This window comes from Cherax quadricarinatus, chromosome 13 (assembly GCF_038502225.1).
Source record: "Cherax quadricarinatus isolate ZL_2023a chromosome 13, ASM3850222v1, whole genome shotgun sequence".
Taxonomy (NCBI): Eukaryota; Metazoa; Arthropoda; class Malacostraca; order Decapoda; family Parastacidae; genus Cherax; species Cherax quadricarinatus.
The window spans coordinates 45,368,517-45,391,405 of NC_091304.1; the positions used below are offsets into that span (position 1 = coordinate 45,368,517).

Genomic DNA, 22,889 nt, shown 5'->3' on the forward strand with positions numbered 1-22,889 from the left:
CTTTGCATATACACTATTGCTCTTTATGCATATACATTATGAGTAATATTCTCTTCAGAATGTATACGAATTGTCTCATTGCTATTTTCTTAAATTTGTACATAGTGATTTATTTCTCATCTGCCTATGGGTGAGAACAGATTTCAAGGACGAGTTAATTTATTTTCATTCGAAATAACATGAAAAAATATGGCACACTTTCCGCGTCACTGATACCATAGTGAATGTTTTTTCTTTTAATTTCTTTTTAAATCATAAACAAGTCCAGTTTGCACGAACCTTCGTGAAGAATGTCCGATATCTTCAATATTTATTTATTCTTTCCATTTCTCATCCTAGAATTTATTCTGTAGGTAAAACGTCGTAGCTCCATTTGACTTCAATCAGAAATTAATATGCGGGAGCGATGACCTCCGGAAGCGACTCCAGGTACTACCGAGAAGTGTGCATCACGGAGTGTACGTACACTGAGGGCTGTTATTTAATTCCTGCTATATCAAAAATGGTTATTATCTTAACCATATTTTTTAAAGGGGTGGACCGGTAAGCCAGCGGAAGGCCTCGGTTAGATGACCAAAAGCTCCAGCGGCGGGTTATCATATGACTAAGACCCGCGTCAGGAAACACTTGTCCTGTTTCCTGACAAACCTTACTAAACAAACTTTTAATTCCCGCCTTTCGGAGATTAAGGTAATTTTGACTGTGAAGGTGAATTGCAAATGTAATGACTCTCATCTTAATAACAACGCCTGAACTAATAATTTATTATATAAATCCTTATTTTTATTAAGGTGGCTGTTGAGCAGAGGAAGACAGCGGTCGCTTAGCCACCGAGCGAGGCATCACAACACCTGTGTCAGAAGATATTCTTCTCTTAAAATTGCTTCTGTCAACGGAAGACCACAAGTATGAAAGAAAGAGTGAGGGTGAGTGATTATTGCCGTCCGCTTCTTCCCTCTGAATACAATAATTAAGATTAAGGACCCCAATGGAAATAAGTTAGACAGTCCTCGATGACGCACTGACTTTCTTGGGTTATCCTGGGTGGCTAACCCTCCGGAGTTAAAAATCCGAACGAAATCTTATCTTATCATATACGTTACTGATACATCTAAACTCTGAACAAGTACAATAAAATCTTAGATATTAGGTATCATAACTTTTAAAATAATGGATTTTTAGCCAAAATATTCTAATTTTAGTGGTATGCAGGAAATAGTCCGAAAAATCGTAATTATCAGCAATTTCGATTAAAAGTGTGATAATGCTTTTATCAGTGTTTTACGTAAGTGATAAATATTGGTTTTATAAAACAACGAAAGAATTTCGGCATTATTATTTACATAAATGATTTAACGCTTTGAACAAAAGAAGAGCGATCCTTCAGAAAGGTACAAATAGGCTTCCTGACCGTCACCGGTGTAGGTGAGTCAGCATAAGGAGTGGTGGAGACTCGCTCGTCACTCCCTACTGTTGTGTGACTTTGTAAATGGTCCAGATCGGACCGAAGCGTCGCCGTAAGCTCCTCTCTCCTGTGTGCGGGTAATTTGTGTATTGTTATAGTAATGTTATTGTGTCTTTTCTGTTCTGTCTGTATTTATACAGTCAATAAATGCAAGAGCCATGTATTTATTCAATCGATATTGTATTAATACAATCGAAATAAATTCTACCATGAGTAAAGAGAGAATACTCACGGTGTAGCTGACATACATGTGTTGTTATATACTGTTCTACTACCTCTGTTGTTATACTGCTCTATTATCTGTCTTGTTAGTCACATACTGCTCTGTCGTCTTTAATTGGCACCCTATTACAGAATTCTACATTCTAATTACGAAGAAAAACTTTTTGGCATCCTTTTGGCTGCCAAAATAGAAAAGGAAAGGCGAAGTTGAATAATAGGGATTTCAAGGTGAGAACGAACGAGAAATAGGAATTAAGGGAGACTAGCAAGACAAAAAATTATGCACGTTTCTCATTGTACAGATTAAAAGGTGGTGCTAAAACAGGACAGACACAACGGAAGGGATAGAATCAGAAGTGTCCTTGTTTGCAAATGATGTGAAGTTAATGAGGAGAATCAAATCGGTCGAGGATCAGGCAGGACTACAAAGAGTGGGACTCTCTTGGATTTCCACATACCAGTCAGATTCCTATTGGACTTGAAATCTGGAAAATCATGATATCTTATGAAATAACTGAAGTAATGAATACTGCGACGGTTTTAAAACGAAGAGACATTAAACCCAACAAAAAATTCTCGATAGGGGATGACAGGAAGAAAAAGATGATAATGCACCGTATATAACCTGAAGAAAGAAGCTGAGTAAATGAAGAGATGCAACTGGTTCTTGTAAACAGACTTAGAGAGGATTAAGAAGGAATGGAAAATTATAGAAAGAAACTTGAGAGGCACGATTATAGATTATCTGAAGCTATGTAGCATGTCAGAACCGGAAGTAGTGGTGGTGATGGCAGCAGCAGAGGTGGTGATGGAACTAGTGGTGGTGATGGTAGTGGTGGTGATGGTAGTGATGGTGATGGTAGTGGTGGTGATGGTAGTGGTGGTGATGGTAGTGATGGTGATGGTAGTGGTGGTGATGGTAGTGGTGGTGATGGTAGCAGCATAGGTGGTGATGGAAGTGGTGGTGATGGTAGTGGTGGTGATGGTAGTGGTGGTGATGGTAGCAGCATATGTGGTGATGGAAGTGGTGGTCATGGAAGTGGTGGTGATGGTAGTGGTGGTGATGGTAGTGGTGGTGATGGTAGTGGTGGTGATGGTAGTGGTGGTGATGGTAGCAGCAAAGGTGGTGATGGAACTGGTGGTGATGGAAGTGGTGGTGATGGTAGAGGTGGTGATGGTAGTGGTGGTGATGGTAGCAGCATAGGTGGTGATGGAAGTGGTGGTGATGGAAGTGGTGGTGATGGTAGCGGTGGTGATGGTAGCGGTGGTGATGGTAACAGTATAGGTGGTGATGGTAGTAGTGGTGATGGTAGTGGTGGTGATGGTAGTGGTGGTGATGGCAGCAGCATAGGTGGTGATGGAACTAGTGGTGGTGATGGTAGCAGCATAGGTGGTGATGGAAGTGGTGGTGATGGAAGTGGTGGTGATGGTAGTGGTGGTGATGGTAGTGGTGGTGATGGTAGCAGCATAGGTGGTGATGGAAGTGGTGGTGATGGAAGTGATGGTGATGGTAGTGGTGGTGATGGTAGTGGTGGTGATGGAAGCAGCATAGGTGGTGATGGAAGTGGTGGTGATGGTAGTGGTGGTGATGGTAGTGGTGGTGATGGCAGCAGCATAGGTGATGGAAATAGTGGTGGTGATGGTAGTGGTGGTGATGGAAGTGGTGGTGATGGAAGTGGTGGTGATGGTAGTGGTGGTGATGGAAGTGGTGGTGATGTCAGCAGTATAGGTGGTGATGGAAATAGTGGTGGTGATGGAAGTGGTGGTGATGGAAGTGGTGGTGATAGTAGTGGTGGTGATAGAAGTGATGGTGATGGCAGTAGCATAAGTGGTGATGGAAGTGGTGGTAATGGTAGTGGTGGTGATGGTAGTGGTGGTGATGGCAGCAGCATAGGTGGTGATGGAAGTGGTGGTGATGGTAGTGGTGGTGATGGTAGTGGTGGTGATGGTAGCAGCATAGGTGGTGATGGAAGTGGTGGTGATGGAAGTGGTGGTGATGGTAGCGGTGGTGATGGTAGTGGTGGTGATGGTAGTGGTGGTGATGGTAGCAGCATAGGTGGTGATGGAAGTGGTGGTGATGGAAGTGGTGGTGATGGTAGCGGTGGTAATGGTAGTGGAGGTGATGGTAGCAGCATAGGTGGTGATGGAAGTGGTGGTGATGGAAGTGGTGGTGATGGTAGCGGTGGTGATGGTAGTGGTGGTGATGGTAGTAGTGGTGATGGTAGTGGTGGTGATGGTAGTGGTGGTGATGGCAGCAGCATAAGTGGTGATGGAACTAGTGGTGGTGATGGTAGCAGCATAGGTGGTGATGGAAGTGGTGGTGATGGAAGTGGTGGTGATGGTAGTGGTGGTGATGGTAGTGGTGGTGATGGTAGCAGCATAGGTGGTGATGGAAGTGGTGGTGATGGAAGTGATGGTGATGGTAGTGGTGGTGATGGTAGTGGTGGTGATAGAAGCAGCATAGGTGGTGATGGAAGTGGTGGTGATGGCAGTGGTGGTGATGGTAGTGGTGGTGATGGAAATAGTGGTGGTGATGGTAGGAGCATAGGTGGTGATGGAAACAGTGGTGGTGATGGTAGTGGTGGTGATGGAAGTGGTGGTGATGGAAGTGGTGGTGATGGTAGTGGTGGTGATGGAAGTGGTGGTGATGTCAGCAGCATAGGTGGTGATGGAAATAGTGGTGGTGATGGAAGTGGTGGTGATGGAAGTGGTGGTGATAGTAGTGGTGATGATGGAAGTGGTGGTGATGGCAGCAGCATAGGTGGTGATGGAAGTGGTGGTGATGGTAGTGGTGGTGATGGTAGTGGTGGTGATGGTAGTGGTGGTAATGGTAGTGGTGGTGATGGCAGCAGCACAGGTGGTGATGGAAGTGGTGGTGATGGCAGTGGTGGTGATGGTAGTGGTGGTGATGGTAGCAGCATAGGTGGTGATGGAAGTGGTGGTGATGGAAGTGGTGGTGATGGTAGTGGTGGTGATGGTAGTGGTGGTGATGGTAGCAGCATAGGTGGTGATGGAAGTGGTGGTGATGGAAGTGATGGTGATGGTAGTGGTGGTGATGGTAGTGGTGGTGATAGAAGCAGCATAGGTGGTGATGGAAGTGGTGGTGATGGTAGTGGTGGTGATAGAAGCAGCATAGGTGGTGATGGAAGTGGTGGTGATGGTAGTGGTGGTGATGGCAGCAGAATAGGTGATGGAAATAGTGGTGGTGATGGTAGGAGCATAGGTGGTGATGGAAACAGTGGTGGTGATGGTAGTGGTGGTGATGGAAGTGGTGGTGATGGAAGTGGTGGTGATGGTAGGGGTGGTGATGGTAGTGGTGGTGATGGTAGCAGCATAGGTGGTGATGGAAGTGGTGGTGATGGAAGTGGTGGTGATGGTAGTGGTGGTGATGGTAGTGGTGGTGATGGTAGTGGTGGTGATGGTAGGAGCATAGGTGATGATGGAAATAGTGGTGGTGATGGAAGTGGTGGTGATGGAAGTGGTGGTGATGGAAGTGGTGTGATGGAAATAGTGGTGGTGATGGAAGTGGTGGTGGTGAGAGTGGAGGTAATGGAAGTGATGGTTGTGATGGTAGCAGCATGGGTGGCGATGGAAGTAGCGGTGGTGATGGTAGCAGCATGGGTGGTAGTGGTGGTGCTTGTAGCAAGATGGGTGGTGGTGGTGGTGGTGATGGTAGCAGCATGAGTGGTAGTGGTGGTGCTTGTAGCAGGATGGGTGGTGGTGGTGGTGATGGTAGCAGCATGGGTGGTAGTGGTGGTGCTTGTAGCAGGATGGGTGGTGGCGGTGGTGATGGCAGCAGCATGGGTGATAGTGGTGGTGCTTGTAGCAGGATGGGTGGTGGTGGTGGTGATGGTAGCAGCATGGGTGGTAGTGGTGGTGCTTGTTGCAGGATGGGTGGTGGTGGAGGTCATGGTAGCAGCTTGGGTGGTGGTGGTGCTACTTGTAGCAGGATGGGTGGTGATGATGGTGGTGATGGTAGCAGCATGGGTGGCACCGGTGGTGCTTGTAGCACTATGGGTGATGGTGGTGGTGGTAATGGTAGCAGCATGGGTGGTGGTGGTGGTGCTTGTAGCAGGATGGGTGGTGGTGGTGACGGTAGCAGCATGGGTGGTGGTGGAAGTGTTGATACAAGAGAGAACAGTGTTGGTGGCAGGAATACACAGTAAGGTGAGCCTCGTGGGTCGAGCAGCCCTGGGTGCTGTACTCCATCAAGCTACCAGCTGCCACGGAGGTTCTTGTGGCTCTAGCTACTGACCCACAGCCAGGGAGATTCTTGTGGCCCTAGCTACTGACACACAGCCAGGGAGATTCTTGTGGCCCTGGCTACTGACCCACAGCCAGGAAGATTCTTATGACCCTGGCTACTGACCCACAGCCACAGAGGTTCTTGTGGCCCTGGCTACTGACCCACAACCACGGAGGTTCTTGTGGCCCTGGCTACTGACCCACAGCCAGGAAGATTCTTATGACCCTGGCTACTGACCCACAGCCACAGAGGTTCTTGTGGCCTTGGCTACTGACCCACAGCCAGGAAGATTCTTATGACCCTGGCTACTGACCCACAGCCAGGGAGACTACTGACTCACAGCCACGGAGGATCTTGTGGCCCTGGCTACTGACCCACAGTCAGAGAGAGATTCTTGTGGCTCTGGCTACAGACCCACAGCTAGAGAGAGATTCTTGTGGCCCTGGCTACTGACCCACAGCCACGGAGGATCTTGTGGCCCTGGCTACTGACCCACAGCCACGGAGGTTCTTGTGGCCCTGGCTACTGACCCACAGCCAGGAAGATTCTTATGACCCTGGCTAGTGACCCACAGCCACAGAGGTTCTTGTGGCCTTGGCTACTGACCCACAGCCAGGAAGATTCTTATGACCCTGGCTACTGACCCACAGCCAGGGAGATTTTTATGACCCCTGGCTACTGACTCACAGCCACGGAGGACCTTGTGGCCCTGGCTACTGACCCACAGCCAGAGAGAGATTCTTGTGGCTCTGGCTACAGACCCACAGCTAGAGAGAGATTCTTGTGGCCCTGGCTACTGACCCACAGCCACGGAGGTTCTTGTGGCCCTGGCTACTGACCCACATCCAGGAAGATTCTTATGACCCTGGCTACTGACCCACAGCCACGGAGGTTCTTGTGGCCCTGGCTACTGACCCACAGCCAGAGAGAGTTTTGTGGTCCTGGCTACTGACCGACAGCCAGGGAGATTCTTATGACCTTGACTACTGACCCACAGCCAGGGAGATTCTTATGACCCTGGCTACTGACTCACAGCCATGGAGGATCTTGTGGCTCTGGCTACTGACCCACAGCCAGAAAGAGATTCTTGTGGCCCTGGCTACTGACCCACAACCACGGAGGTTCTTGTGGCCTTGGCTACTGATCCACAGCCAGAGAGATTCTTGTGGCCCTGGCTACTGACCCACAATCACATAGGTTCCTGTGTACTCATTGTTTGCCACAGCCTTGGACCTACTTTTTATATAGAAGATTCGTTTTCCCCGTGGAACCTTGATTGCTACAGTAAACAGGTGACATAGTGTGCAATAAGATCGCAGTAAACAGGTGATATCACAATATGCAAAATAACCACAGTGAAAAAATAGTGAAATTCCAAGCGCTTTCGTGATTTCTCACATTATTAAGGAATAGTAAAAATAATAGAACAGAAGATTTAAGGCTGAGATTTCACCTTAGACATGACTTCACGCACGACCCCTCCCACCGGTTGTGGGAGTGTAGTGAACGTTGGGTCAGGTTACATGTAGAGTAAAATTTTTAAGTGACATGTTAAGCATAACTTAAATTACTAGCAAATTCAATTTATTATAAATGAGTCTAATTTATATAACACTGAACTAATATTCAAATTCATATTTTTTTCCACTGTGGTTATTTAGTAAGCGGTTCACATCATTTACTTCCTTCACAATTATAGTGGGTCAACTAATCTAGATTGTATATCATTGTCTGGTACAAACTTGTGCCATTATTTTATCTCTTGCCTTGAATTACTATTATTATTATAATAAAAATAAAGCGCTAAACCCACAAGGGTCATACAGCTCCTGTCTATAAGGATTTCTCTTCCATTTCTTTTTAAATATATAATTAACTCTAATCTGCTAACTTACCAGCTGTCTTAAAGTGTCGTATCATCAAAGCGGATGTACTGACCGAAGGAGTCTATTTACCCAGTCAGACTTCCTTTATAGAACTCCTGGTCACTGAACTGTAAACTATCCCCTTTATATCGATTTCGTCAATGGGTTGATCGGTAGATTTTTTCCAAGTTGTAGAAGACGTTTTGCAATATCCACATTACTGACTTTTTAAATGCTGTAAAACTTCGACCGAAACCTAGAGTAGCAGTTGTTCTCTTATCTAAGGGGCTGGTTTATTGATTCGTGATTAAACAAAATATTCTTAATTGCCATGAGAGATAAGTCGTATGGAAATCTTAAAAATAATGAATATTTGCATCTTACTAAGTTAAAACATATGCAACAATATCTCTGATTAAAACTGATTACATATGTAAAATAAATAATCTTTTGAATGATAAGACACTGCAAATTCAGGAAGAATCACTTAGATTCGGTTAACACTAACTTCAATAAAACAGTGTAATAACCATTTGAGGGCAATGATGAACTAATTAAAAAATGCATGACAACCAACCCATCTTCATCATAAATGCGTTGATTAATCAAAACTCATAAACCAGGTAATATAGCCAGGCCCATAATATCTCCAACAGCTCAGTCACCTAAAGTTATCTTAATAGCTAGCAGATATATTGAGTTTAATTGTAGGCAAAGTTTCCAATTTTAATGTTAAGAATAATAAGTACCATGACTGGTATATTGTCTCTCTTGTCACCTCCTTGGCCTGTGTCCCTCTATCCCTGCATCCCTCTGCTTCTTTCTTCATTGATCCTGCTCTTACTACACTTCCCATCGTCTCCTCCAGAGTCTTCAGCTTGTCCATATCCTCTTTTCTTGCTTTACTGCATATTTCCATAGTTTCCTCCCGTAGAGGCTTGAACCGTCCTTCAAATTTTCCCCTTAGAGTGTGCACACACACACACACACACACACACACACACACACACACACACACACACACACACACACACACACACACACACACACACACACACACACACACACACACACACACACAGATGGGACACAGAAACAAGAGATCACAATTGGAAGTTGAAGACTCAGATGAGTCAGAGTGATGTTAGGAAGTATTTCTTCAGTCATAGAGTTATCAGGAAGTGAATAGTCTCGAAAGTGACGTAGTGGAGGCAGGAACAATACATAGTTTTAAAGCGAGGTTTGATAAAGCTGATGGAGCAGGGAGAGAGAGGACCTAGTAGCGACCAATGAAGAGGCGGGGCCAGGAGCTATGAATCGACCCCTACAACCACAATCAGGTGAGTGCAAATAGGTGAGTACACACACATTATACTGAGCACATCTGATCCGTACATCAATCTAGTAACCGCTGCAGCATATGGGAGCCTGGCAAACCTGAGAATAGCATTGTAACATATAAGTAAGGAGTCATTCATGACACTGCCGTGTATGTCAGGCCCATATTGGAGTATGTGTCTGACCAGGTGTGGGTTCCAGTATGGAATCACACCTGGTCAAAAATGTCAAGAAATTTAGAAAGTGCAAAAGTTTGCAACAAGACTAGAGGTTAAGGGAACTCTATCTGATGACACTAGAGGATAGGAGGGAAAGGAGGGGGGACATGATAAGGACGTATTAAATACTGAGAGGAATTGACAGGGAAGGGGCATAGGAACAAGGGGCCACAACTGGAAGTTGAAAACTCAGATGAGTCGTAGGGATGTTAGTGAAAAATTAGACACATGTGGAACATTTGGGTATCTTTAATGAGGAAACCTTTCGCCACACAGTGGCTTCATCAGTCCATACAAAGGAGAATTGTGAAGAACAGGACGAGTTTGAGGTAATCAGTCCCTCAGCCTTGAGTCGATGTGATCAGTCCATCAATCTTGAAAAGAATACAGCATATGTGCGAAGAAGTGGCTTATATACTGTAGGCAGGAGAGGTGCAGCACATTTGTCAAAAAATGTGGTATCACCTACGACTGCTGCACCTCTCCTGCCTACAGTATATAAGCTACTTCTTCGCACATATGCTTTATTCTTTTAAAGATTAATGGACTGATCACATCGACTCAAGACTGAGGAGGGGGGGGGGCAGGAGCTGTGGATCGACCCCTGCAACCACATATAAGTGAGTACACACACACATATGAGTACATATTTTTTAACTTTTAAATAATGTAGAGTTTAGTGAATTCTTTACTGAATTCTTCCTGCTGTGGTGGGGAAACAGACGAAGTGTTGAAAGGAAAACAGATCTCATTTATTATTGTTACATATATCGTGAGGTTCAAGTTTGTGCTCACAGAGTTATAGCGTAATCGAATATAAGCTCGGATTGTTAAGACAAACTAACAATGCCAGGGAGGCCAAACAATCATGTTCTCGTAAAATTTTAGTGTAGAACAGCAGGATATTTCTCTCTTGGAGTAATGAACCTCTGGAACATTCTAGCCAAGAAAGTCGTCCAAGTTAACTCTGTCGCAGTTTAAAATTAGTCTGAGGAGCAGTGGGTTGAAAAAATGACATTTTGCTTTTAAAACAGGGTGATAAATCTAGCCTTTCTAAGAAAGCTGATGCTTAACTATTTGTATATTGCTCTGGGAAGTCTAATAACTGATACTCAGCACTGGTCCAGTAAGTTAATGGTTGTTTAATTACTGATTTAATCATTATAGCACTGGCCAGTGAGTCAGTGGTTGTTTAATCACTGATATCCAGCACTAGCTTAGTTCTTAAATTTGTCGTCATAAAAAGACATTATCTTTTCTTTCCTATATATATTAACTGCCTCAATATACAAAAATAATTTACGACAATGTGCATGGTAGGGAAAGTTGATACAACTCTGTTTGAACCATAAACTGTGGTGAAGCTTGGCAGCAGCAGCAGCGTGGGCACTACCTAGCAGGCCCCGCCTCTGTTTACGTCTGGGTGGAAGGGAAGCAATGGTGATGGAGACGCTGACAGCCACGTGGAAGTCGTTCCTCCTTCCTCTTCCCTTCCTAACTTTCCTTTCCCGTCCCCGCATCCTTCCCACTCCCGTCCCTTCAACCTTCTCTCTGCCTTCCCTCCATCTGGCTCCCACCTCGCTGCCTCACGTCTTTGTATATCCCAGTGTTGACCAGATTTGTATGTAGTCTCTGGCTATAAACAAAAGATGTGTCAAGAAAGCTCTAATATTACACGGTGCTTGTAGCGTCTGGCGTACACATGCTGAATCTGAGGTCAAAGGCCATACCAAAGACATCAATGTCACAAACATCTCTCGAATATCACACTAACAAGTTGAATTATTATTAGTAGTATAATTTTTTGTTAGTCTTCCTAACTGTTGTCCCTTCAGCTTCAGGATAAACCTGATTTCTAACTTAAGGACTTTCTCAACTACATTAATAATATCAATGTATTACCCTTACGAGTGTCTATCCCGCGGAATAGATTTCGTTTTAGGAAATAGGGCATCCGTCTCAAACCTTTACAATTTTGAATAAGTGCAGCTTCAACATGGAGTCACACACAAAACATAACAGTGTACTGAATGAAGCAAATCAACTCAAAACGTTTATATCAGCAACTGTTTTTTATGTTCCAAGTGAGTGTAGATAACTAAATAACACCGAACCCTTGAACTGAAAATAACCCAGGAGGAGGCTCAGTATGAGGCATGGTTCAAGGTGAGCAACTCAAACCTTCAGACACGACGCAGTTTTCGGCGAAATGCAGGACACCACTAAGTTCACAACTGATATGCAAGTGGAGCAAATGATTTTCGAATCCATTCCACATCTTCAACACTTGCGCTGGCATGACTGGATCAAGTCTGATGGAGGACACTTCCAATGCCAGTGAACTCCTTATTGCAGGTGTTTTAAATTATATTTTAAATTTCTAGTGATGGCCAGTATTAAAAGTCATAAAAATGAAATAGCTAAGTATAAATAAATAAATAAATAAATAAATATATATATATATATATATATATATATATATATATATATATATATATATATATATATATATATATATATATATATATATATATATAAACTTTGAAAGGATATTAATGTAAACATCAAAATTCAAGAGGAATTGCCTATATATTTTATTATGAAAGTTTTTTTTTGCCTTGAAAACCCCAGACTTTTATAAATTATTCTTGAGCATACAAAAAGAATGTGAATGAAAAAAAACAGCTGATTGTTCTAGCATTAAACCAAACAAGGGATGAGTGAGTCTCAACGTGGAGAAATAAATGGGGTAAATGGTGTATATCTGAAATTGAAAGAAGACAGGGAGGAAATGTTTACATTTAAGACTTATGTGATTAGAATGAAGGTGGGATGCAAGAAGTGGATTACAGCAAGCATTATGCATATGAAAAAAAAATAAGTGTGGAGTTGAGAGATTTTGGGAGTTTTGAATCAAGTGAGAACAATTCTGGTGGAGACCCAAATGCTAAAGTGGAAGAGAGTGTTGTGGATGTAGAGGATAAGTTTGGAATCCAGTAGTAAATGATAAGGGGGTCTCTAATTTAGTTATATAATGAAAGATATCTGATAAAAGGTAATACTTATTTTAAGAAGAGGATAAATAATTATACATGATATAGCGATTAGTGAAAGCAGTCTGGAGAGACTATGAATTTTTAGGCGAGTTATTTGGCAGACTTCTCCATGTGCATGTTTTCAAAGGGGCGACATGTCATTGTTTAATGATAGATGCAATGAGAGAAAGATACATGGAATGCAACGAGAATGGCATCATTGCATACGAGAAAAACAAAAGTAAATGAACTAAAGAAAGCGATGGGGGAAGATATAAGGAGCTACTGGGTGAATGGTGGGCTAGATAGAATACAGATATTAAAAAGGTATTGGGGCAGATTTGAAAATGGGATGCTAGAATGTGCACCCGAAGTGTGTGAGGCTAGTTGTCGGTTATCAAACGCATCTGTCGATAGACACTTATCATGTTTTGCGTACATGTGTGTGAAAGTGTGTGTATGTGAGTGTGTGTTGTAGCGGGTGCGCGCGCGTGTGTGTGCGTGTTGTGTGTATATGTTGTGTGTATATGTTGTGTGTATGTGCTGTGTGTATGTGTGTGTGTGTGTGTGTGTGTGTGTGTGTGTGTGTGTGTGTGTGTGTGTGTGTGTGTGTGTGTGTGTGTGTGTGTGTGTGTGTGTGTGTGTATTGTGAGTACAGAAGGGTGCGAACAGGTGGGGAAAGGAATGGTGGAATGACGATATAGAGTGACGAGGGGGAACAGTTTGCATAATAAAGGTTTTTATAATGCTGAAACGATATACGGAAGACTAAATATATGAAGATGAAGAAAGAGATTAAATGGGTGGTGAGGGAGTGCAAAATAAAACCCAGTGAGGAAATGAGTTAGACTGTTAGCAAATTTTGTCGATAAAAACAAAAAAAAAAACAATATATATATATATATATATATATATATATATATATATATATATATATATATATATATATATATATATATATATATATATGGAAGATGAGTCCATTGAGAAAGCCTGGGGTACAAATGAACTTGGAAGTTGAAAACGAAGGTGCTGGGAAGATAGAAGGAATATGTTGAGGCGCTATTAAATGTAGATGAACTGGAAGCAGTGATTTCACGCACTGAGCAGGCAGAACAATAACTTATAAGGGTAAGGAAGAGCCAGATATGAGTAGGAGGAATTGTGTTAAGCAGTGAGTAGAATGAAAGGGGAGAGATGAACGATTAAAAGATAATGAATGTGATACAGAGTGGACACTGTCACAGTTACTCTTTGCCGATGATGCAGTTCTTTTGGGAGAGTCTGAAGAGAAGTTGCAAAGGTTGAGCGAGACGTTTGAGAGAATATACAAAAAAAACGGAAATTAAAAGTGAACTTAGAAACGACAAAGGTAATGAGAGTAATAAAAAAAAGTCTAAGCAATGAAAGATTGGATATCAGATTGGAGGGAGGGACGATGGAGGAAGTGAATGTATTTAGATATCTGGGAATGGATTTGTTGGCAGATGGGTCCATGAAAGACAAGGCGAACCATAGTGCAGACGAGGGAAAATAAAGATAGGTAGTGTGTTGAGGCATCTATGAAATTGACTCTAATTGATGCAGCGAGGAGGCGGCTAGAGGCAGCAGAGATGTCATGACTGAGAGCTATGTGATGTGAATATTATACAGAGAATTCGGAGCAGAGAAATTAAAATACAGTTTGGGGTTACGAAACGATTAAGTTCAAGGGCTGAATAGCAACTCTTGAAGTGACCTGTGCATTTAGAGACGATGGAGTTGTATATGATAGCCAAAAGAGTGTACAGTGTATAATGTGCGGTGGAAGGAAGGAGTACGGGTCATACGAGGAAGGGTTAGAGGGTGGGAAGTAAAGGTTTTAAGCGCTAGGGGCTTGAGCATCCGACAGGCCTGTAGAAGAGTGTGTTACCTCATAGTGGAAATGAGTGGATTTTTTATAGTGTGATGTGCTGTTAAAAGATGAGGAAGATAGCATGTATGAAGGGATTCAGGGGCAAGCCTGTTAGCTGAACTTGAGTACTGGAGGTGGGAAATACAATGTTTTCAGTCTGAAGGAGGTGTGTGGATATTGTGGATAATTATGAGGCTGCACACTTCTGGCAAGACGGCTACTGACTGAGTGATGGCGAATGTGTTTCCCTTTCCTGGATCACCCTACCTAGGTAAGAGTGGCCAGTATGTTGAAAATATAAAGCATAATATTAAGCAAGTAAATTGTGTTTAACAAGCTAACAGAATATTTGCTTGTTTCTTAATTATTATTAGACACACCAGTTTGTAAAGTTCTTTAATGAAATGACTAAATGCTTCCAGCAGATCCTTGCACAATGACCAGTTGTTTTATAACCCATGTGGGTCTAGAACTTTCCCATGAATATATGTTAATATACATCAGCATTTCAATTTTGACCTTCATGACATTAACAAGATTAGATCAAGAACTGTTTATTAAACACATCCACCGAGAACGATGTTTTGACGAGTAGTTTGTTATGAAAATGTATACACTGCTTGATACATTTTTTTCTTTTAAGAACAGCTTCCCAGATGATCTAGATCGTTTTCTTACAAATATTTGTAGAATCGACGACAATATATTAGGTAAAAGGATACAAGAGCAACTAATGAAACATAAATTTCGGCTTCGTATCTTCCTTCAGGAGCTTCATCAAGCCAAAACAAATAAAAGACAGGGTATACAGCGGGAGCATAGGGAGCTGTATCAAGATCACATGCACTTCACTAAGGCTACTGACTTGTGCTTGTAGTAGTAAAAGGCACTTCTTTTTTGTTAGGGAAGGCACACTTTAGCGTTTGAAGGAAGATTCGTACTAATATTAATGTCAGAGTTGACGTAGCTGCCTTGTTTGTAACCGTGTCTAAAATGTCGTTTAATGATTCTTCGAGACATTTTCGTCATTCAAGATGTCCATCATTTCGGTGTGGTAGTTTCTGGAATGAAATCAGACGGTTGCGCCCCTTCCCCTTTGTTGGCTGTAATGAAAACAAACCTGGGTTCCTTAGGGAGGTTCTAAAAGACGGTGATTTACTGTCCGGAATCATTAGCAGAGGCAGGTTCATAATGGGCTGTGATGTGTAAGCCCTAGAGTTTATACAGTGTTTCTGGAAGCTACTAACATTGATTGTTGGTCCTGGTGACCGAATCCAGTCGGTGGTTTGGCTTTCATAGGTTTATGGTGAATGTAAGTCTTAGGCTCAGTGTTTGTTGTTGGTAGTGGGTTATGGCCTCCTCCTACAATAAGAGATGTGCAACACAGGTATCTTTATTTCCGAAATGTTTCGCTTACACAGTAGATTTCTTCATTCGAATACAGAGGTGACTAATAATGGAGACAACAGAAGCAGTGGAGAGGTAAAGATGATATGATCTCCACCTTTCCACTGCTTCTGCAGTCCCCAGTTTTAGTCACCACTGCATTCGACTGAAGAAATCTACTGTGTAAGCGAAAGTTTTCGGAAACAAAAATAATAGTGTTACACATGTGACTTATTTTTCATATCGTCGGTATTGTTTACCAGTATTAAAATGAGACGTTTAGGTAATCACTCCCAACCGTTTAGAAATCCAGGACCTATTGAAAGGCTCAACGAAAGTGAACCGGCCCAGGCTCCGGAATTAGAAAAACTCTTGGAACTCATAAAAGGTATATCAAAGGTATACGCATTTGCTGTGGCGAGTTACTTGACAAGGAATACCCCTAACATTCACCACGCTGTCACAAGGCTACACTTTCCTTCTTTCTTCACCAAAGATTGCAAGAAACGAATCCCTAGGCATAATTCCTCCATCTCAATGATAATACTTTGAGAAACGCCATCATCCTTCCTAATAGCCAAGTTGTTGTTAAAGCCTCCAAAACATTCACACACTGCAACACTCGAGTCTCCATAACAATCAGCAGATATCAAAGACTTCGCCAGGACAAGAGTGAAGGACCCTGAACAAGTCATAATCCCTAGTGGAGGCTGTAACAAGATATACATCGGGGAAAACAGCAAAAATCTAGAAACGCGTCTTTATGAACACTATAAACATAGAGCTGTCACAACTTGAACAATGCATATCTACAATACTAGAACACTACCAGTCACTTGACAAAATGAAACACCACCCACATATGAAAACTGTCTTGAGACATCATTAATCTCCGTTTCAAATACAGTCACACAGAACAAAGGCAGCTTCGTCAAGTCTGACGAAACTTATCACCTGACAACAAAAAGTCACTTCATATTTACTACCATGAGGCAGGAGGCTTACTTCCGTACTTATGTTCTTTCTGCACATCGCTATGTTTCCTTTATATACAATATATATTGCATTGTTCGTACCGAATCGATAAAGGTCCAAAATAAATGTCTCATTAGTTGCTTCTGTGTTCTTTTACCTAACAAGGATTTGTTTATTTCTAATGGTGTTCTGTGGCTCGGTTGGTAACGCACTCAACTCACATATTGAGGATCATTAGTTCGATCCCGGCACGGGTGAAAACGGGGGGGGGGGGCATTTGTCCTAACACCTGCAGCCCCTGTTCACCTAGCAGTAAGTAGGTACCTAGGTGTTAGTCGACAACGGGTCGCATCCCACGGAGTGGCAGTATATCTTACAAAGGGCTGGGCACTAAAATGAACTGAGGTAGGATAACCGTTCTTAAGCTTGTAAAATTGATGCGTAAAAACGTTGTCATAAAAACCGATCTATTCCAAGATAACAGTTTAGGGTGAATCAGCAAATTGCATACTATACACATGTTCCATAATTGGCCCAATTTTCTTTCGAATTTTACATGACTCACTTGAGACAAATGAAGTTCTCAAACTGCTTTGCAGGACATCAGGAAATCCATCACGCAGAAATTAATGAACTTATGACACAATAGACCTGCTAGAACAACACTGCTACAGTTCAAACTTAACGGGGAGAAAAACTTAACTGGTAAAATAGTGGAAGCAGCTCAAGTTCGGAGCTTCCTGTTCACCCGGAGGTCACTGCAGATGGGGACAATTTAATGTAGGTAAATATTTGGTCATTACATAAAAAACTGTACATATATTACGGATCTTTGTTATGAAATTTTTTTTTTTTTGATACTAGGATTTTGGGTTAGGCTAACCTCCTTGGATCAAACTTCATTACCGTACTTACCATACCTCAGGCGCGGATGAAACTGCACATTGTTAACACGTATGAACACAAAGTCAAATGCTGCAGAAGTCACTAGGACAGAGTTTCGTTCTCTCTAGAGCTTCAGGCCATGACTTAATAAGCTCTACATGGTGCAAAAATGTTACAATTAAAACAGGTTCTGCAACATTTTCTTTGTCCTTATTCACTGTATTCCCCATGAACATAATAATGCACATTTTTCAATTAAAGTATCGTAAACAGGCGTCTTTTGCTTGTCATGTTATAATTAGTGATACATTATGTACTGGAATAGATTTGCCTACAGAACTTCCTAGTCACCTTATATTGTACGTACTCCTTCACACACGTTACTGGCAGCACTATGTTGTCTACAGCAACAGTAATTCTTACCTGGTTGTTGCAATGCTGGCAAGCGGTCAGATTCTTTGGTGTTGTGTCATCAAGGTCATTGACAGTAGTGGTGATAGGCAGTGGCGCAGGAGGTAAATGGGGTACGTAGTAATAGATGGCGGATGTGGTAGATGTCGATAAGTGACGGAGATGGTTTAGATAGGATATGTGATAGGTAGTAGAGAGGATAGGAGATGGGTTGACTGAGAGCGAGGTAGGGCAGCGAGTGCGGTGTTGTGTCAGGATCCACTAGTGACTCTAGCACTACCTGCGGACAAGTCTTTGTCCGTACTGATGGTGTGGCTGCCACCTCACGCCCGGCCGGGTGAGACGACCCGCTGCACTCACATGGAGCGAGGGAAGCAAAGAGAAAGAAATGTGAAGCAGGATACCGTAATTATCGCAAATTGGCCTGATGGTACAATAATACAGAGGTGCATTAGAATTAATATTTGGACTTCCATCTCGCAAACTTAGATGTTTGTCATATTTGTTGCTCTCATGCTTATGGAAACTAGCACCGCACACAGGTATACAACTAGGTACGGATATACGCCAATGATAAAGGGATCACAGTTAAGGGTTTGTAGATTCCCTCTCACACAGGCCTCTAAAGGCATGAGAACGTCGATGATTTAGCTAAACAACAATTAAACAAAGAATGTTCAGTATAATTTTGATTTTTTCAAACAAGTTTACGAAGCATTGTTAGACAGGAACTAGCAAACGAACTTGAAGAAAGTAGAACAGTACAGAGAGGAACTAGCAGATCCATTATCCATCATAATAAAATGTGTCAAATTAAATATACATATACATTTATATGCATATAGAAAAAGTAACAAGGTCAGTAGATTGCAAGATGTTATTGGCCAGACGAAGGCTAGGCTATAAATATCTTTGGCAGTACAGTTTGTATGGAGATGTCAGTGACATAAAATACAAAGTGTGTGAACAAAGACAGGGAACATAATATAGTGTCCAAACATCCAACCTTTCAAAGACACCTTCATGAAAACCTTACAGGACATGACAAAACACGTTATGGTTAACATCTGAATTCTTTAGGTTATATCTACATAAAACATCGGCCAGAGATGAATGAATTACTATTATAGAAGTGATTGCAAATCATACTCATGTGTATTTCATGAACAAGTGCAACGACTATATGAAATAATTGTAAATATAAAATGACTAAGATTTCTTTCAAGTGATGTAACAATGCTCAGTGGAGCCTGACAAAATAGATAGAAGTACTAAGAGAAAGGACAAATACTGAAGTCAGGACCAGCGAGATGGATGAATGGGGGAGAAGGGTGAGGCATAGTAGGGGGATATGAGTGTTGATGAATAATGGAGGAAGAAGATGAGTTAATGATGATGGTGATAAGATAAGAAAGTAACTTAAGCTTTTGTCTTCATGGGAAAGGAAAACAAGGAATAGAGGAAGAGGAAGAGGGAGGATGAAAAGGAGAGAGAAAAAAGGGGCAAACTTTCCCTTCTTGCTTTGGCTTGGATTATAATAACCAAATATTTACGTGTGAGAAAACCTATTTGTGGTTACAGGAGCTGACCTACGCTCCGGTGCCTGGCTACGCTCCTGGTGTATGGCTACGCTCCTGGTGTATGGCTACGCTCCTGGTGCCTGGCTACGCTCCTGGTGTGTGGCTACGCTCCTGGTGTGTGGCTACGCTCCTGGTGTATGGCTACGCTCCTTGTGTATGGCTACGCTCCTGGTGCCTGGCTACGCTCCTGGTGTGTGTCAACACTCTTTGTGCTGGCTACGCTCCTGGTGTGTGGCTACGCTCCTGGTGTGTGGCTACGCTCCTGGTGTGTGGCTACGCTCCTGGTGTGTGGCTACGCTTCTGGTGTGTGGCAACGCTCTTGGTGTGGCTACGCACCTGGTGTGTCGCTACGCTCCTGGTGTGTGGCTACGCTCCTGGTGTGTGACAACGCTCTTGGTGTGTGGCTACGTTCCTGGTGTGTGGTAACGCTCCTGGTGTGTGGCTACGCTCCTGGTGCCTGGCTACGCTCCTGGTGTGTGGTTACGCTCCTGGTATGTGGCAATGCTCCTGGTGTGTGGCTACGTTCCTGGTGTGTGGCTGCGCTCCTGACGTGTGGCAACACTCCTGTAGTGTGATAACGCTCCTTGTGTCTGGTTACGCTTCTGGTGCCTGGCTACGCTCCTGGTGTGCGGCAATGCTCCTGGTATGTGGTAACGCTCCTGGTGTGTGGCTGCGCTCCTGGTGTGTGGCAACACTCCTGTAGTGTGATAACGCTCCTTGTGTCTGGTTACGCTTCTGGTGCCTGGCTACGCTCCTGGTGTGCGGCAATGCTCCTGGTATGTGGTAACGCTCCTGGTGTGTGGCAACGCTCCTTCTGTGTGGCAACGTTCCTGGTGTGTGGCAACGCTCCTTCTGTGTGGCAACGTTCCTGGTGTGTGGCAACGCTCCTTCTGAGTGGCTACTTTCCTGGCGTGTAGCAACGTTCCTGGTGTGTGGCAACGCTCCTGGTGTGTGGCAACGCTCCTGGTGTCTGGCTACGGTCCTAGCGTCTGACTACTTTCCTGGTGTCTGGCTACGCTCCTAGTGTCTAGCTACCTTCCTATTGTCTGGCTACGCACTTAGTGTCTGGCTACATTCCTGGTGTATGGCTACGCTCCTGGTCCCTGGCTACGCTCCTAGTGTGTGGCTACGCTCCTGATGTCTGGTTAAGTTCCTAGTGTCTGGCTACGCTCCTAGTATGTGGCTACGCTCCTAGTGTCTGGCAACGCTCCTGGTGCCTGGCTTCGCTCCTAGTGTCTGGCTAGGCTCCTGGTGCCTGGCTACGTTTTTATAGTCCCTTAGTCTGTTTTGTCTGATAATTTCTTAACGTAACATTTCCTTTAGTTACACGTATACATGCTCATTTAATACTCAGTTTGCAATGCAAAGCGCTTCAACCAAAATATTCTGCGTTTTATGAATGCTGGCGAGGGTTATTGTACGCGTATTTTAATACGTACCTATTTGTCCTTGCTTGTTTGTGGTTTCGGGGTATATTCACCTCTGGTCCTGTGAGTCCTCTCATGCCTATTCCTAAAGCTGTGCATGGAGCTTGTGTCCGTCAGTTCTAGCTGGTTCCCATCCTGACCATCTTGCTGCCGAATAAATATTTATCGAAATATTTGTGGCTCATCTGTGTCTGTCTTCCAACTGTGCCCTTGTGTACCCGTCTTCTGTTTATCGAGCAGTCTATCCCTGTCCTTTCGAGTATTTATGCGTTCTCGTGTCACCTCTGGTCTGTCTATCCTCCAGTGCAGTCAGGTTAGTTTGTTTAGCTCCGAGACTAGTCTCGTTGAGAGCCTCTGCACCTTATCCAATGTCTTGATTTATTTTTATCGGGTGTGGATTCCACACTAGTGCTGTATACTTAAAAATCTGCTTATTATGCTGTATATAAAGCCGTGAATGACAGATTCTCACTGCTTAAATTTAGATTCACTGAAGGCACATTCGCTGAATGTACTGTATTTAGTTGATGTGAGAACCCCTGGCAATATGTCAGGGTCTACGGCCACCCTTATGTAAGGTTTTTCATCCGCTCTCCTCATCGCCTGAACTGTTTTCAGCCTGATCAATTTCATCAATCTTGCAGTCTGTTTAGGGGCTTTTCCCGACATTAATCTCCCATTTGCAAACTTGAATACATACCTCTGGCTTGTTCTTCACATATATGAGAAACAATGCAGCTAGGTCCCAGTACCGATTTTCTGTAAACCCAGAAGGACTGGTTCAAGAAATCTGGGCGCCCCGGGTAGGCTTTTATTCAGGTGCCTTTGCAAGCGAGTACTGATATTTTACCAAATATTTATTCAACATTTTTAAAGCATTGCAACAGCTTCATGGAGACTACAAAGTTCAGGGGGACTTTTAATAATATAAAATTCTTTATCTAAATTTAGTATTAGTTTTGTTTCATAGCGTTAATGTGGACGACACATTTCATAATCGGACATATTTACTTTTTAACTAATATCATCCTTAATTGGTAAAATTTGATCTCTGATATATTTCTGACGGGTTTCAAGAATCTGTCTACTCCCGAAGCCTAGCCAGGCTTCGGAAGTAGACAAGCCTGGTCTTGGCTCTTGACCAGATAAGCCCGGTCCTTGCCCAGGCTTGTCTGGTGTTTGCCTGGTCAACCAGGCTGTTGCTTCTGGCGGCCTGCTGGCTCACACATCCAACAGAGCCTGAATGATCTAGCACTGGCCGAAGATACTTGTCGAATTTCCTCTGTAAGATTTCTCTACTTTCTCATGCAGTGTTTCTGATATTTTCTGGTAAGATATTAAATAGATAATGGATGATGATACAATGTTCTCTTGGTGTGCCCAAGGCATGCCTACTTTTCACTGGGTTTAATTTATTTTCTCACTTTCTGGAGTATTTTGGGGACTAGTTTAGAGATAGACGGTATAAAATATTAGGAAACGTCATCATTATCCTATATAGAGGAACATCACAGTAGGCCTACTGGCCTATGCTGAGCAGGTTTTTAAATTAAAACCTCTTCTCAGAGATCAGTCTCAACATTCTTCATCTGACTCTTCACGTCACTACGCTCCTAAAATATATCCACGTCCTCGCTCCCCTGGTAGATTTGTTATGACATGATAAAGCCCACTGTGTAGGCGAAACGTCAATAAAGGATTGCATTTGTGAAATATTTTGATGGCTAATTTATGGATTAACTGGTGGACTAATTTGTGTTCTAATTAGTGGACGATTTTGTGGACTACCAATCCGTTGGACAATTTGTGGGGAGTGATTACTGTGTGCAGATTTGGGACCAGTTCCTTTGATATTTTCCAACTGTAAATTCTGATGCATTTTTCTCGCCTGTGCTTCAAAGAGTCACTGTTATCAGTGCTTCTGCGCACTTACTAGGAAGTG

General features: G+C 43.0%; 1 protein-coding gene across 3 annotated transcripts in view; it reads right to left on the bottom strand.

Moving 5' to 3' along the window:
* tsl (membrane-attack complex domain containing protein torso-like) overlaps nt 1-18,269 on the bottom strand; it is a 157,641-nt gene extending 139,372 nt beyond the window's left edge. For all 3 annotated transcript variants that reach the window (XM_070084688.1, XM_070084689.1, XM_070084686.1), the window contains exon 1: nt 17,953-18,269. The gene's annotated coding sequence lies outside the window, so the exon portion shown is untranslated. The remainder of the gene's footprint in view (nt 1-17,952) is intronic.
* Nucleotides 18,270-22,889: the final 4,620 nt, after the last annotated feature.